The sequence below is a fragment of the Nilaparvata lugens genome, chromosome 7 (assembly GCF_014356525.2).
Source record: "Nilaparvata lugens isolate BPH chromosome 7, ASM1435652v1, whole genome shotgun sequence".
Taxonomy (NCBI): domain Eukaryota; kingdom Metazoa; phylum Arthropoda; class Insecta; order Hemiptera; family Delphacidae; genus Nilaparvata; species Nilaparvata lugens.
Window position 1 is genome coordinate 33418574 of NC_052510.1, and position 14038 is coordinate 33432611.

Sequence of the window (14038 nt, forward strand, 5' to 3'; positions counted from 1 at the left end):
CAAGATAATTTGTTATATAAACACCCCCGAATTTGAATTCAAAATATTTTGAGAATCAACAATGTTTTTAATACAAATTCTTCCTCTAACACATGAACATAACCTAAAATATCCACCAAAAACACTTTCAAAACTTTACAACAACTCGCAGACTCTTTCTGCATTCCCCCCCCCCTTGATTCTCATCAATACAATAACAAGTTCCTCCTTATCAACATAAAAATATCACATCTTAGTTCTATTTCCCCTTTCTCTAACAATAATACAACATTTTCAAATCTGCAGCTTGGCAGTGATAACTTACATCATCATAACAACAACATTCGATTCTTATACAATAAATCTCTTTTTAAATTTATCCGAGTAACATTTTTGGGCTCATACTTCATTTACAATTTTTTGCTTTGCTATATTCTTGGTTTTGGCCTCACTTGGTAACTGGTTTCGCTTCAGGTTTTTGGTAAAAATGTATAAATGATAATAATAATTATATAAAACATCTAGATAAATATATATAACATTAATTGATACAATAAATAACATAAATAACTTTGTGAACAATTTCTTTTTACAAACATATGTTTGAAGGGCTATATGCTTTTGATATGGTTGGCACTGGCAAACTACAGGATTACATCACAATTTCTCAATTCTCATTTCTCATCATTTGGTTCAAAGTTAACCTTACTTCTGCAATTTTTCCATTCAAAGGTAATTATCTTATTTTATTCCAAATATCCTATCTTGTGGCCTTTTTCAATCGATAAATAGAGATAAAACAAATAATTTAAAATTGTTCTTTGGTTTGTTGCAGGTATCTATCGGCTTGAGCAAATTAAAAATCGAATTTGGGTGACATGAGGTGAAGATCCAATACTAAATTTTTTTAGGCAGGTCAGTATTTTGTTGATAATACTGTTTTTATTTGTCTTCTTATCAAATTTGCTTCAAATTCTGTGATATGGTTTTACATTGGCTATGTTTTCTCACCAGACAATGCTCGTATCTTCTTTCTCTTGCAATTGAACTGTGTTGTGTTGAGAGATGGCTACACCGGTGAATGGCCCTGAATAAATTAAAAAGAATTCATGTGTTACTTTTCCAATGCATTTGATAATCGGTGGCTTTTTACTAAAACTTCATCTCCAATTTTATAAGAGAATATTTTGTAGGCTTGGTCATGATATCTCTTTCTATTATTGGCCACTTGTTCTAATTTTAATCGGACATTATGATGGATATTAGAATTTCTAGGCCTGTTAACTTCTGAGGTTGGAAAATCAATTAATTTTCGATAAATGTATCATTCCTTTTACCAAAAATGATTCCATGTGGAGTATGACCAGTGCTTTCATTTATGCTGTTATTGTAACATTCTTCTAGAAATGATAAATATTTAACCAATTGTTGGTGTTTTACATTACAGTACGTCCACATAAAATGAGAGATCTCTGCCATATGTCACTCTACAGGATTAGCGCTGGGGTTATAAAGAGAAGTTCTAGACCACTTGATATTAGCCAGGTGAAGTATTTCTTTCCACTGTTTGCTACAAAAATAGGTTGCATTATCAGATAGGATACGTTTAGGCTTTCACACTTCATTAGTCCATCTACCTAATGGGAATGTTTACCTATGGGAAATAACATTGTATATTTTGAAAAAAATACATGTAAGAACAAATATGTATTTCTTTTCATATTGGGCCATAGATAATGGACCGTATATATCTGCTGATATTAATTCTAATGGTGCTCTAGGTAGAATAGGATTCATTTCACCTCTGATGTGATATTGTGCATATTTAGCTTTCTGGCATATATTGCAAGCTTTTATTATTTTGGCCACCTTTTTATGCATGTTTTAAAAATAACAACTTTCCTTCAGCATGTGGAGGGTCTTCATTGTTCCAAAATGTCAGATACGTTCGTGGGCCTCTTTTATCAGATCCATTTCTATACTTGGGGGAATCATTATGCACCAGTTGTAATTATTTTTAGCCGGTCGGTGGAACATAAAACCTTTGTAGTGGGTGTACTGTAGCAGGTAGTCAGGCAGTTCAGTAGCTCCTTCTTCCACCAATTCACGGATCCGGGACAGTTTTGCGTCTCCATGTTGGGTGATGCAGATTTTCTCTGGGGTCAGGACGGCAGTATGATTACGTGGTTGGATATTGGGAGGGTATGGTATGCTTTCTTGATCATTTACGGCGAAAAACTTTAGGTTGATATCTTGACAGTATGTGGGGTCTATTTCTCTAGATAGGAAGTCAGCAGTCTGATTTTTCTTTCTTGGTGAATGGGTCAATTCGATATCTTACTCTTGAAGTGCAAGAAACCATCTAGACAAGCGGTTGTGATTTAACTTGGCAGTTTTAAAGAAGGTTAAGGCTTTGTGGTCTTTGTTGATGAATATATTATTGCCGAGTAACAATGTTTGGTACTTAGTGGATACTTCAACAATACTTAACAGTTCTTTCTCAGTTATGGAATATTAACGCTGTGCTGAATTGAGTGTTTTACTAAAAAATGCCAACACTCCTTTCTCTCCTTGATCGTCCTCTTGGAAAATCTCTGCACCTATCGCATAATCTGAGGCATCGACATTTAAGAAAAAAGGTTTCTTCAGGTTAGGGTGTTTTAGTACAACGGAATTTAAGATGCTTCTTTGAGTTGTTGAAATATGAGTTCTTCATTATCAGTCCATCTCCAAGGTTTAGTGGTGGATAATATGTGACTGAGTTGGGCAGTGTAGTGGGACATTTGTTTGTTAAAATGGCGGTAGAACTGTAGAAAACCAATTAATTTTTGTAGTTATTTGCAGTTGATCGGTGATGGAAAATGTTGGATAGCTTCTAATTTATTTGGGTCCTGTGATATGCCAGTGGGTGTAATTATATGTCCTAGATATTTAACTCCACTTACAAAAAATTCACACTTTGATAGCTTCAATTTCAGTCCACAGTTAATCAATCTACTAAATACTGTATCCAGATGCTGGCAATGGTCGAGGATATTTTGTGAGGCTATCAATCCATCGTCCACATATAGCATGCAATAGTCTCCAATATTGTCTCCTAATGCGATTGAGATTCCTCGTGTGATTTAGATTTGGTAAAAGTGTGAAATTTTAATGTTTGAAAATTTAAGCAGGCATGGAAATGTTGGAGAAAATCTTGCCTATTATTAAGGGTGGACTGGATACAGGTAATACAAGAAACGTATAAGCGAATTGTTGTTGTTGAAGGCCCATTTCCAGTAAACATTGGGTGGTTATATGTATTTGTCATCCTGGAATGATGCCTGATACACATACATTTGTTAGCGGTAGAGTAGCTAATTTTGTTTTCTCTTTTATATGCTGAAAGACATCCGCTTGTATAAGACTGCATTGTGAACTACTATCTACTAATGCTTGAACCTTCAATCCATATAACTCGATATCAATATATGCTTGCATCTGTGTGTCGGGCATCCTGTGTTCTCATTCTGGTTCTTCTAATAATATTTCCGGTAAATCGTTCACAAAGGTGGTATATGAGGCTGAGGTATCTTTATTTTCTTTATCTATTTTTTCTGAGCTTATGTGGGTTGTATTGGAGGTAGTTATCAATTATTATAGTCATAATTGTTTAGATGTAGTCTTCTCTGTGTTTGGTGGTGTGTTATCTGGTGTTGATTCCTGTGTTTTCTGTTGATTTAATTGGGCCACATGCTCCATTGTATAAATTTGTACTTATTTGTTGTGGTGGCGGTTTATAGTTTCTGTTGTAATTATTATGGGCATATCCGGTATTAGCATTCAAATGATCATGGCCATCATAATAATTTCTTCGGTTTGCTTGTTGTGAATAATGGTTTGTTGAACGATTCTGAAAATTTCCATTATTCCTGTTATTACTCTGATTCTGGTCATTGCAACACTCAAAACGAGGTGTCATTCGGGAACGATCATATGGTACCGATTCATAAGCTTGGCTGGCATACTGATTAACATTTGAATTATATTGATTTTGTGTATATGACTGATCTGACTGGTGATTTGGTATTGCCATCACAGATTGTATACTGTATAAATGGTTTATCAGATGTTTACAACCAGTTATTGGCTGGGTGGCGAGTGCCATTCTGACTCGGAAGGGTAGTTTTTTCAAGATTATGTTTGATAAAGCAGAATCATTAATCGGCTCCTCTAGCTGAGAATTTTTTAAATTGTAGGGCAGTGACAGAAGTGGTATATCCACCATCTAAATTGGGGTTGAAATCGCATGATATGATATCTGCTAGTGCGTCCAACTGTTTACTTCTGCTCCAATATTGTTCTAGGAAGACAGCAATAAACTCATCCAATGATGCAAATTCATGAGCTCTACTCTGAAAAAACAACAGGGGTTCGCCACTCAGCAAGCTGGTTAAGCAGAGCTGCCACATATTCCAAGAGGTGGGTGCAAGTGTTTGAACCAGTTTTATTTGGTCAATAAACGGTTTAGGTTACAAATGGCAATCAGTATTATCAAATCTACCTAGTCCATTCAGTATACCAGTTGAATTGATGCTATCTGTTTGAATTCTATGAGGCTGTTGTTGGATCTGATTTTCTAATTCTATTATTTTATCCTGTGTTATTTGCCACTGATTATTACTTGTAGTTTTGTTAATTTCTATCTCTTGGTTTAATTGTATCAAAGTTGATATTTGCACTTGTAGAGCTCCGTTCAAAGATTTACATGATTCTACGTTCTGATTAAGGTTACTTTGTAATTGATTTATTTGTGTATACATACTGGTCTGTTTACTGTGAATAGCTGCAATAGTACTGGTGTTTTTTCTACTATAGAGGTCATATTCTGGTTAGTGATTGCAACCTTTTTCTGAATTTCTTGTTGACAATCGGCTTTAATGCCTGTTGCTATTTCCTAAATTTGCGAGGTGTTGTGTACTGTTAAATTATCTATTCTTCCATTCAATTCACAAGTAATGGTATCTATTCTTTCTGCTAAGCCTGTTGTAATTTTTTCCTGATATTCAGTTTGTAAATCTATCATTACCTTAATTCTTTAAAGTCTTCTAATTTATAATTTTATACCTTGCTGTCAATAGCATCCAACCTACGTTCCACCGACTGTATTGGATCCGCTGCTTCCTTCATACCCTGCTCTACTGCCCTTTTATTTGAAGCTTCAATTTCTGTGTTTTCTTGTTTAATCTCCCGCATTATATCACTCATCGCATTTTGTAGCATAATATTAAATATATTGCTAGTCTGGTCCATTATTACCTTTGTTAACAGATCTATTTCCGTGTCTGACAACATGCTTTGTTTCGCCAGATGTGACTCTGACTCCTGGGACGCTGGATCTGTGGGCTCCTCTTCGCCCCCTCGACGTTGATATCTGCTACCCCAGTGTTCAGCAGTGCATTAGCGGCCTCAACCTGAGTGGACGACAGATGTTGCAGACCTTGAGGATCGAAAACTATCAATTTGATGCTTTCGGGTTCCCTCTCTCATGGTGTATTGACATCGTCCATTGTGGGATTTGATGTGCTGGGAGTCGACAAAGTGGGATCTGGACAACTGCCATTCATATATGAAACTTTAGAATTTGCGGGAGTGTAGTTAATGTTACTACTGAGTGTTAAATGCAATTTGAACAAGTGAGAAATTTTATGCAATGAGGCCTTTATAATGGTCGACAAGATAGAATTTACAAATATGGATATGTGCTGTGTGTTTCCAGCCACGGACTATGTCAGGTATTTATTAATTTAACTTGTATTTAGTTTTATGTCTTATTTAGATCTGTCAGTTTGCTCTGTATGCCAGTATTTATAGCTATACGGCCTTCCTTTACAAATAATACTATCTCAAATGGGATCAAAAGTCAATTTCCGACTAGCTTATTGATTGTAGCCTATAATATTTTCAAGCTGGCTTATATTTAAATTATTAGTGACTTGATAAAATTCAGCAATTCAGGCCCATAAAATCTCTAAAATATAGTTTCAAAAATAATAAGATTTATAAAAATAATTTCTCCTTTGCTTAAAGCTATTGATTCCCAAAAAAGGTTTTTTACATTGCTTGCGGTCACAAGTAAATTCTCATTGCTCATCATCCATTCACAACAAATCTCAATCTGTATCGACTTGTCTATAATTATCAGCGATATACAGCCCTGATTTACTCTCAATAATGATTTTATGAGCTCTGTTCTCATCACCAGTCCCACGTTGGATAAGCCATGATTATGTCATGCTATTTTTTTTTCAATAACGAGTTGCCCTGCTTGGCTGCAGTTGGTAGAGCATGAATAACAAGATATATAATCCTTATTGTGGTTCTTAGAATAATAATAATACCAATTTCTTACTGGCTCGCCCAGGAGTTCCCGCAGTTCTCTGTTCTTGCTGGTTACTGATGTTGGCTGCTCCAACAGTCCACAATTTCTGTGACTGATTTGTTCAATTCCGCAAATACAGATGCAAGAATTTATGCTGCTGCAACTTAATACTATCAGTAAGTCGAAGCAACTTTATCTGTTTATGATTAATCACCTCATCTAGATCTTTTGCAAACAATGTCAGAGTTTTGATGAAGTGTTTTGCTGCATCAGGTCCTCTATAGATGATTGGTTCCTGAGGGATGATGTCAGTGATTGTCAGCCATGATGGTAATAGGTTCTTTTCTCTGACAAAGTAGAGGCAATAACTCATTGCTGTGTGATGCTGAATCACTTTAGTTGTCTTACCAATCCATTGCCAGTCTTCCTCGGGCTTCTCCAGTAGACATTCAAAATCTGCATAGGCTAACAATGGTAGCTTAAATCATTCAAAAGTTTCTCGAATTTCATTGTTGGTGGGCTCCATCCTCCTTTAGTTGAGGAATGATGATTCTAGCAGTCTGGTTGTTGGCACAGTACTCCTTGTGATCTTTCATCATCTGTTCCCCATTATTGTTGGAGGTATAGTGTATAAAGCACTGGCAACAAATGATGATGTGGTGCTTGTTTTTAGTGAACTGAGAACTTACAAGTTTCTCAAAGTTTTTTATGAAACAGTAATGGCTGTTGAGATGTCCCTCTTCTCCATGAGTGGTGATGGTGGCTTCACTGATGTCCGAGTGGTGATAGCTTCACTGCTGTCCTTAGTGGTGGTGGCTTCACTACCATCATTGTCATGGAGGAGTAGTGAATCAAAATGATCCTCCTTCATTTCTTTCACAACATGTCTTGGATAGATTATACACTTGGAATGTACCCCATATATATCCATTGTTACCCCTGTATTATCCCTCTCAAAACGGTCGATTTGATTAATTGTGGTGGGGAAAGATATTCCATTGAAATTGTATTTCCAATGAACTGATTAAACCTATTGTTAACACGTTCAGGATGTGCTCCTTGCACATGTTTGGCAAGGATAGCGCACTTAAAACATTGTTGATCACTATTCTTCGGGTTGATGATGGCTTTCTTGCTGCTATTTTGGCTGGCTGTTCAATGTAGGAAGATCCTCGAAGTGGTTTGTGCTTGCTTATGTGGATGAGGTGACCGTTGATGATGAGGAGGCTACATCTGCTAGAGTTGCCCTCGAACTTGGCCTCTTCCTCCAACAGCTTCTTGCATGCCTCCCTGATAATTTCAGCTAGATCGTTGACATTGGAGATTGATTAGTTTGGAATCTTGAAGGCTTCATTCGGGAATTCTTCCTGCTCGATGTTCTTCTCATCAAGGTGGCTGCATTGGTATGTAGCCTCCAACACTAGGTTGACCTTGATTGGCCCGTGTGTTTGAAACTCCTGGCCTATTACATTGATGATGATTTTTGACTGCAAGTTGTTTAGCATAAAGTGGAAGTCCTTTGCTGGATTGGGTGAAGAAATGTTGTTGTACAACAGTGTCTGAAGGTTGTTGTTGAATGTCTCCTCTAATGTACAAAATCTTCTGTCGAGCTGCTGGTCTGCTGACATCTGGTAGCTTTGTTCATGTGTAATATACCTATGAGCAGATTGATAATAAAGCGCAATGTAGGCGGCAGTCATCTAGAGTGATATGGCCATCTTGAATGACATGTCTTGCACTTGATCTAGATGTTCAGCACACAATTACTACTATATATATGCTACTGAGAATCAATCATATATATTACATAGGATGTTGGAATGTTCAGAAAGAACAATGCCTGAAATCGATATTTTGGGGTTAGGTTAGGTTGGCAGAAGTTACTAGTAACTTTTGCAGACCTAACCTAACCACAGTTCATTGTCTACAATCATATGGATCTGCTGACATATTGTTTACAGAGCTCAACAGACAGAAATACAATAAATTACAAAATATGTTATGCAATACATTATGAGGTAGCAACACTAAACAGAGTAAATAGTGCCATACAAAAATCATTAAAATCAGCTGACATATTGTTCATAGATCTCAACAGGCAGAAAGGCAATTATTCACAAAATATGCTATGCAATACATTATGTGGTAGCAAAACTGAACAAAAATTAGCCATATAAATCAATACAGCTTCATCTTTATGAGCAGAATAAGACAAATTTCTCTATCTCTTTTCAAAACATACAATAAAAACCACTTGTGTACTATTTTTCACACAATTGAAGATCGAAAATGATAAGTGGCAGTGGTGTGGCGGTGTCCTAGAATACTTCACAAAATGATGTTGGCTAGCACCGCACTGTCTAAAACACTGGATTCTATACTGAACACTAATAACTGAACAGGTGTACCACACTAATAACCTGTGTCTTGTGTGACTTGTCTGGACACTGATGACCCTGCACAAGTGTCTGCACTATTTATACACTTCTCAGAGGGTGGAGAGTCTTCAGATTTTTTCCTATATTATGTTTATTAATTTTGTTTTATTTTAAATTAAAAAAAATTTAATGTATATCTTTTTTTTACCTTGACCTTTGACTCTATGGGACTTCTGGCGCAGGTTGACCTTTGACCTTTGACCCTATGGGAAGTCTGGTAGAGGTTGACCTTGACCTTGTCCCATGAATGGCAAGATATATCTACTCCAGGTCATCACCGGTGGGTGTGGGGGGTACGGATTACTGCCCACCAAAGGGTGGTCTGGGGGTTCTCCCCCGGAAAATTTTAAAAATATACCTTCAATTTGGTGCAATTTTATGCAATTTCCACATGAAAAGAAATGTTCCATTCAAGTCTTTCTGGTGAACAATAGGCCACTTATTGTTCCAATTTTCCCTTGAAATTGAATAGACCTATTGGTTTTTGATTAAATAACAAATAGAATGGAATGGAGTAGAATTTTATTTGTCATTCAATTGTTTGAAAAAATATTGATTTTGTAGAGGGCCTATACTCATTCAAACTTATCCAAACTTACATTGTTTGGGGGGGGGGATAAACCATTTTTCTTTCTAAATATTAGAGGGATGTGACCCTCCTGTCCATGCTAGAAACTATGTAATCAAAACTGTGAAATTTTCTGGGGTACTCTCTAACAGCTTTGTTTAAGGATATGCATGAAACTGAATAAACTAGAACAATATGAGCTATATTGAATCCCTTCATAATAGTAGATTGTAAAGAATGATCTAACTTTGGAGTTATTACTTATTATATTCCTCGACTTACATAGTACAATATAACGAAAATATGGTATTAGATGCTAATTTGTGTGGCTGATCCAGCCACAAGAAGATGCAGGTTCAATTTTACAATCCAGTATGCCGCTTCTTTGCTAGAGGAACTCAAAGTGGAAAAATGAGGGCTTTTGAACTTCTGTACAGGTACAGTCATTGAGTCATATATGATTGAATTGATGCTTTGTATACCATTTCATTTCATTCAATCTTCACAATAAATTTTGAATGTTTTTAATGAAAACATTGTGTGTTTTTTTATGGTTATAACCTGTACATTAATACAGTATTGGGTATTAAAATACAAAAAACAACAATTAGTTGTTTAATTATTTTTTAAGACAAGATCCTTGGGGGGGGTTTGCCCCCCCTCTGGACCCGCCAGTGGGACTGGCATATTAATCAAACAATTTTGTAGTGATTGTCTTAATGACACCACTGTCATTTAAAAGGCGGGAATGTTGTACATCGACAGGTCTATTCATGCCATTTCATTAGCCAGTATGCTGTGGTCAAGTGAGCATCGAGCGTTTTTGATTAAGCTTATTTCAAAATAAGCTCAGTTATTTCAACACAGCGTTTATTTCACAGACATTTCAATTTCAATCGACACATGCCTGTTCCCCATAGGAATTCAATCTTGTTTTGGGTAAAGAATTTTAGGAACATGTCGTCTGCTTTCTAACAAACCCAACAGGACGAGAACGGACTGTGAGAATGCCTGAAAACATTAAACACTAACACTACTCATGTAAAGAGTAGCTGTTACATGGTCTCCATAACGTTCAGCAGCGAAACATGCTGTTGCGCTAGCAATTTATGATCGAAGTGTTCGACAAATTCTCCATTCCATCCTTATAAGGTAATGTTAGTGCAACAACTCAATGCAAATAATTGGGCATATCACAAAGCTGCTTACGAGATCATTCTCGAAAATTTCCACCAGGATACCATTATTCTTTCAAGTGACGAGGCACATTTTCATTTGTCAGGATCTGTGAATAAACATGATTACCGTTTTTAAACAGCCAATAATCCACAAGACTAGACGAAGTCATTCAACTAGAAATTTAAGTAATTCCACATGTAAGTGATGATTCAGTGAGCAATGGCAAATTTTAGAATTAGCTTAAGTGAGTGTATGAGAAGTAACGGAAAACATTTGGAAGACATAATCTTCAAACATAAAATCTTTGTGAGGGATCTAAGTAATTCAATGTAAATTGCAAAATTTGATCTTTAATTCTATTTATTATTTCTATTAAAACTAGTCACTAGGACTAACCATTAATTTTGTTCTCTTATTTCTTATCCTAACATAATATTAATTTTTAAAGCTGAAGTCTTCCAGTGTAGCCTACAGTTCTAATCTATAATTATTTCTCTACTTCAAACTCTTTTGCTACACATTTATTTAATTTATACTTTTTCCACTTCACTAGCACTACACCAACTCGAAGGGCTTTGTCCTCTTCAACCTCCTTGTGAGTTCAGTGCTGTCTAGTAGTTGGATGACTTTGGTGTTGTCGTGTTGATAAAGACATGACTCATGATGGGCTGCCAATCGTCTTATTTCACTGGTTACATAGGGGATATGTAGATATTGGTGCAAATCACTGTTCCTTATGAGTAGGTGAGATCTGACAGTGCGAGACCACTTTTTTGCTCGAAATCCACCTCCCGCCTCACCCCTATCACCCTATCTATCGCTCTCTCTCTCTCCACATCTAATGCTATACTGACAGATTAAAGTGAATTAAGAAATTTCCTATCTCTCTCTCTCTGCCGGCTGCGCCCTAACTTCGCCCTCCAGGTTAAAATAAAGGCAGCCATCTATCTATCTATTTCTCTCTCTCTCTCTTCTCTCTCTCTCTCTCTCTCTCTCTCTCTCTCTCTCTCTCTCTCTCTCTCTCTCTCTCTCTCTCTCTCTCTACATCTATTGCTTAATAATCTATTGCTATACTGTCAGATTAAAGTGAATCCTTATCTCTACAATAATCTAAGTTCTATAATATCCATATTATGCTTGGTTTCCAACTGACAGTCAAGAGTTCAATCAAACTGTTTATCAATATTATGCATGTGTAAAAAATTGAGCTCTTTTGCTGTATAAGCATCCCAGTCGTTATTGTTAAAGTGTTTTCTCCAACAATATGTAAGTATAATTGGAATGAGCCAGCATATCTAAAAATACTTATATATTCTCAGACCTATTTCACTCAGGTGGTGGTATCTTAAACTCAACACCTATAGTTACCATGAAACTCTCTTAAGAATATGCAATTCCCACTTACATTCAATTCCCATGAACAAGAATTAAAACTTCTGACGTTATCCTCATTCAAAACCGCTGAATATTCTTTTGGTTACTTAATAGTGTGTTTAAAATCACCTTCACTATCAATATCAATCATTTTAAGGTGAATTTCGCCATTATCGGCAAATGTTACCTTCATTACTACAAACCAATCAAAAGGATAAAATTCATAACCTCAATCGGCTAGTGGATTTGCTTCTACAGAGAACTCATTGAAACTTCTCCAATCAAAATAGTGAGACATTGTGAACTTATCAGCTCGACTGTTTAGAGAGAAGTGATGCGTGTGCTATGCCCCCCTCTGGCTGAATGTTTCCCCAGTGAAGTGACGCGTGTGCTACACCCCCCTGTGGCTGAATGTTTCCCCCTTCCCAAATTCTATAGATAAGAGAACGCCTTCATATAACTCCTACATTAAAAAAAAAAAAAAAAAAAAAAAACTGTTACATTCAGTTAATCAATCATAGACGCATGAAAAAAATGTATAATGACTCTTATTTATCATCTTGAAGTAGCATGTGTTCGTGTTAGCAAGAAAACCATTAAAGTTCACTGTACTTCAAATTCAAATTTCTCCCTCATATGCCAAGTGTTATCCTTTCACAAGAGTTTATGTTTTCGGAGACAACAGAAAGCCTTTATATTATGCTAACCCCATTTTTGTTGCTATCATTTCTGCAACCTGATTTTTGGAAAGGTTATGTTGCTTAGCTTCTATCCAATTCATATTAAAACTAACATGTGCATACCCACTGACGATATCATAAGCTATCTTATGGATGAATAAATTAAGATAATCTATGAATGCAGCCAAACATTGCAGTCTCATAACAGACCCCTCTTCTGAATTTTCAATTGCCTCAGCTATTTCATCACAAATGCTTTTCACAGTGACTTCCATCTTGTTTTTCTTAATAAAATCTCCTATATCATTTTCAGTTGCATACTTGTCTGCAATTTGATTAATCATAATAGCAATAGCATCTTTTGTAATGAATTGTTCAATACCATCCATAATATTAGCTTTTATTGCACTCGCCATCTCAGATAATCATTTTTCAAACTCTTCCTTTGTTAATGAAGAACTAGTCAATTTCTGCAAAGCAGATTCTAAATATTGCTTATCAATTGGTGATGGCTGTGTTTCATTTACTTTAGTAAAAATTTCTGTACTAAGCTGTTTTAATTTATTATTTAGGTAGTCTCTGTCCAAGACCTCCAAATTCTTAATTTTATCTGATATGGCTTTTAATTTCTTATCTAAATAACGTTTATCAACTTTATTGTTTTTGATACTGATCAACTGGGATGAAAAGCTGTCTGTTAAAGTTTTCACTTCTCCTAGAGCGGATTCTAAAGTTGGAGTTCTCTCTGCAATAGCTTATCAATATTGGCACAAGAATTTTGTAATGAACTTAGAATATGTTCTCTTTCAATTATGCTCACACCGATATTCCTAGTATTTTCCGAAACGAGTTTGGTTATTTTTGAATCTAAATAAAATTTCACAGCTTCACTGATTCCTTGCTGATTTATCAATTCAATTATTTCCTGTGTTATTGAGTCAATATTGCATATTGTAATATTAGCACTACTAGGTGTATCAATCCGACCGAATCGATGCAAAGTCATCGTAACACTAAACAATTAGTTTTGCTTCTTTTAGCTCTTCAATTATAGATGCGATCTCAACATCATGTCCAGTGTTGCCATAAGCTTCTGAGGAATAGAGTAAATTTAATCTTTCCACTAATTTGTCAAAATTATCAAAGTATTGATAAATTCTATCATGAGAATTATTTTTTGCAAATTTCAATAAACCCCATCCCTTCTCTTTACTAATTTTTTTACTGGGAAATAATTTCTGAATCATTTGCGATTTAATTCCCTGATAACGTTCAACATACCCTCTTCAATCTGAATATATGCCTGTAAGTGTTAAGATTTTTCTATACTTATCCAGATCTCTCTGATTATAAAGATTCGAATTTGGCCTTGAACTGAATAATAACTCAAGTAAACCATGTGTTATACAAAATCGGTTATTATCAATATCTATATAGCCGTTATCAAATATTACTTGCT

General features: G+C 35.7%; 1 protein-coding gene and 1 long non-coding RNA gene across 2 annotated transcripts in view; both read left to right on the top strand.

Annotated features, from left to right (window-relative positions):
- Positions 1 to 14038, top strand: part of LOC111051514 — a 319540-nt gene that overhangs the window by 221099 nt on the left and 84403 nt on the right. The window lies entirely within an intron of this gene.
- Positions 641 to 9805, top strand: LOC120352375. The gene is made up of 4 exons (XR_005571810.1): positions 641 to 711; positions 815 to 894; positions 1427 to 4440; positions 5329 to 9805. It is a non-coding gene; the product is annotated as an uncharacterized LOC120352375 (long non-coding RNA).